Here is a 3,720-nt window from a genome sequence, read left to right as displayed (position 1 = left end):
AGTGGTAAAAAAAAAAAAATACAAATAGGCCCATAAAAACCGCAAAATTGACAATTTCTATGTACCTCCCCATGAATCCAATAAACCTTCATAGCAAATTTGGTGAAGATCTAACTACAAGGGGTGAAGTAGTTACATGGGCATACAACAGGCAGGACTAATATATTTACATACGACCATTTATGGAATGTGCCTGTCCCACAGACAATCACCACAGCCTACAGAGTACCAACAACATATAAATATAAGATTCATGTACAAATAAACAAACATTAAACACACCAAAGACAGACTCGTAGATTGCTCGTTTCAATACTTTGATAAAAATCTATATAAGATGGTGATGATAGCTCTAAGTATATCTCTCCACTCAATTTCTATCATAAGAAAAAGTCCACCTACTTATACTAGACCTTAAAATTATCGGTTGAATTTAGGTATCACAAGTGTATTCATAAGGGTATTTTGTGTGGAATACGTATTTGGTAACTATGTCGAGTGAAACAAGTGACATTTTACTACAGAAGTGTTTGAGAGTGTATACAACCAAATGAAGGGAAGTATTAGTATGGATCTGTTTGTGCGTATATACGATCAAATGAAGAGAAATAGTAAAATGGCCCTAGATGCTATAAGAATTCTATTCATAGACATGGCCCTGAAGAGGAAACTAGTTCAAACTCATGTATCTACATTAATGTTTCAGGCCGTGATTTCAAGAATGTCTCTATGACATTTGATAATTTAATACAACCAGTAAAGGAGGGTGGAAGAAGACTGATTTTATCATGATCCTCTCTGATCGTACAACGACTAAATACCGATACAGTTGTTTGGCTTGGCCCCCCTAATAATTAGTGCATTGCAAGTTGAAAGAATGTATCCTCATGATTAAGTGGAGATAGGGTTATCGCACATGTTAACTTTGATTCGTCAGACGGTAAACAAAATAATTGTATACATAGCTGTGTAGCTGCGCAAGCGCATTAGTGAGCTCATGTACTGAAGTGAGGCAAACACAAACAAATGAAATAACAAACTTAACCTACAGAATATAAGTCCCACTCAGTAGAGCCTAAAATATTAAAGAAATAAAGTAAGAAACAAATTAGAAGTTTATTTCAACTTACGGCAAAGAAAAACTAATAGTTTACACTTTATTGTCAACAAATAATGCAAAACGTCCCAAAGTAATATAAAACGACCAGCCTCACGTGATGTCAGGAATGTCACTATGAAAGTGTATATACGTTGCCAAAGGATGACGTCGATCTTTAGTGTACGTAATCTTGACTAAACGTGCACATTCACACCATTCGAAATCAGTGGCAGATTGGCATTAAAGGACCAGTCCGAGTAATATCATATGCTGCATACTAGCTAAACAATTAAAATGTAAAATAAATTTCTAAGAATACGTTAAATGCACCAGCCCACCGAGCAATTGCCCGGTTTCCTGTTGAGCCAATCCCACCCCTGTTGGAAATCCGTATAGAAAATCTGAGAGCAAAGCCTTTCCATATTCAGTTCCGTATAGAATGATTGCTTTTGCTACTTCAAATATTACATAAAACACAATTATGCTTGTTCTTTCAGCTGAACAAGTTACACTTTTGAACAATGCAACATAAACATTCAGGTGCTTTAATTAATAAAAGACCTAAATAGTTTGATATTTTGAACGAAATAAATATATATAACTAAATAAACATTTATTTTATTTTTCAACTTTGATTCTTATAGATTTTTATTAGAAATTGCACCATGTGAACAAAAACCAGATAAGCTGGGGTATACAATTTGTAACAAGTGTCTCTTTGTTTAAGAGAAAGTTTAGGTAGAAAAGATTGTACTTAACCGGAGTCTTCTTTGCACTGTGTCTACCGTAATAGCTCGAAACACTGTCCAAAACTTGTAAGACATAAAATAAATTATTGTTTTATTTGTTACATTTATAATTTCGATTTAAGTTTTTTATATATATTGCGTTTTTTAAATGTTTGATTGCAGCTTTAAGAAACATGATATAAAATTTATTCTTTTTTTTATCTGATCACTATTCACGAACATCGCGTGACTATTAAAGGTTGGGTCATTATGCGGTATTCTCAGGCGCACTGATTATCGACAGTTAGCAGTCCTGCAAATAACTAGAGGTTTGAACAGGAGAAGATTTACGGACATTAAAACCGAAGATTTTACTCGACTAAGTTACAAAAAAGAGACTAAACACCATATACAATATTTATTTTCAACATCAAGAAGTTAAAAATATATGAGTGCACAGAACATCGGAAATTATAGAAAAAAACCTGGAAATATTCTGCAGAAAAATCTTTGTTCTAAACTGAGAGAGAATGGTATTATATATTCAGGAACAATAACGCCATCCCTCTCAAGTTGAAGGTGCTACCCACGCCAATGGTCGTCCCAAGGAAAAACAGCAGAGCTTAATTCTTTGGCATTTTCTAAAATTAAACACAATAATTAATTGTATAAAATTTGATTATTTCAAACATTGCAGGCAATGTTTCAGCAGAACGTGCAACCATCATCGAGTACAGGAATATATATTGCTGCCAAAACATTGTACCTATTCTTTTAAATAAATGCAATTTTACCTACATTAAGCTGTCGAGTTTTAGTAAATTTATTTACATATTGGTAATCCATTTCTAAAAGTATTAAACGCAAGAATGTTGCCAGTGAACTGTAAATAGATCTCCATTAACATCGCCCGTGAAAAACGTCCAAGAATACCTAAATGGGGCACAAACTTTGACGGTGTGTATAACTAGTACACAAAGTAAGGTAAGTACTGCACAAGGCATGTTATTTATATGTCAAAGTCTGGCAATTGTTGAAAACTTTTGGTAAACTAAACAGATTACCTTTCTAATCTAAACGATAATATGCTACTTCAAGGTACCGAAATTATATCTAAAAAATACTCAGTTTTAAGTCATTATCTGAATTTAGTCCGTTGTACCGATCAAAACTAATTATATTGTTGCGTCAGTGAGGTCACGTGACCTATTTTCTAGAACTATCTTGTTCCTTCATGAATGCCCTAGCATTTACTAGATAGGGTAGTCTGGTATATATATAAGTTTTTTTTTTGTTTTTAATTATGCACAAAGCTACACAAGGGCTATCTGTGCTCTGCCCACCACGGGTATCGAAACCCGGTTTCTAGCGTTGTAAGTCCGCAGACATACCGCTGGGCCACTGGGGGGCATATATATAAGAGGGTGACAACGTGACGCAATAATGTGTGTATAGGTAATGAGTAATTGAACTGCGGTCAGAGAGAGACGTATTGTTGAAGTTAACGTTCGTTCGTTATAGCGCGACTGTTGAAAATAAATGTATCGTAAAGTTGTATTCGGAAAAAATAAACCAGTTTTATTAAGTAAGGACTTGTGTCGCTAAAGTTTCGTCGGAACGAAGTTACGGAAGGTTTTTTTTTGTCCCACTCTCTGACACCAATTTGTTACGTCTCCGTTTGTTAATTAACTTCCAACAACTGTTGTAATTTCTCTTCTCGTTCTTCCTGTTTCTTTTCTTGTTTATTTTCTCGTTCTTCTTGTTTCTTTTGCTGTTCTTGTATTGCTGCCATCAAGTCTGCTATGCTGTAGTTTGATTTGCCGCTTCTCGTTTCCAAAAAAGAAAAGAAACAAGAAGAAAGACAACAGCAGTTACAAGAAAACCTACAACAAT

The sequence above is a fragment of the Limulus polyphemus genome, unplaced genomic scaffold (assembly GCF_000517525.1).
Source record: "Limulus polyphemus unplaced genomic scaffold, Limulus_polyphemus-2.1.2 Scaffold199, whole genome shotgun sequence".
Classification (NCBI taxonomy): Eukaryota; Metazoa; Arthropoda; class Merostomata; order Xiphosura; family Limulidae; genus Limulus; species Limulus polyphemus.
The sequence above is the reverse complement of the archived record's forward strand: the minus strand, read 5'-3'. Positions refer to the sequence as shown.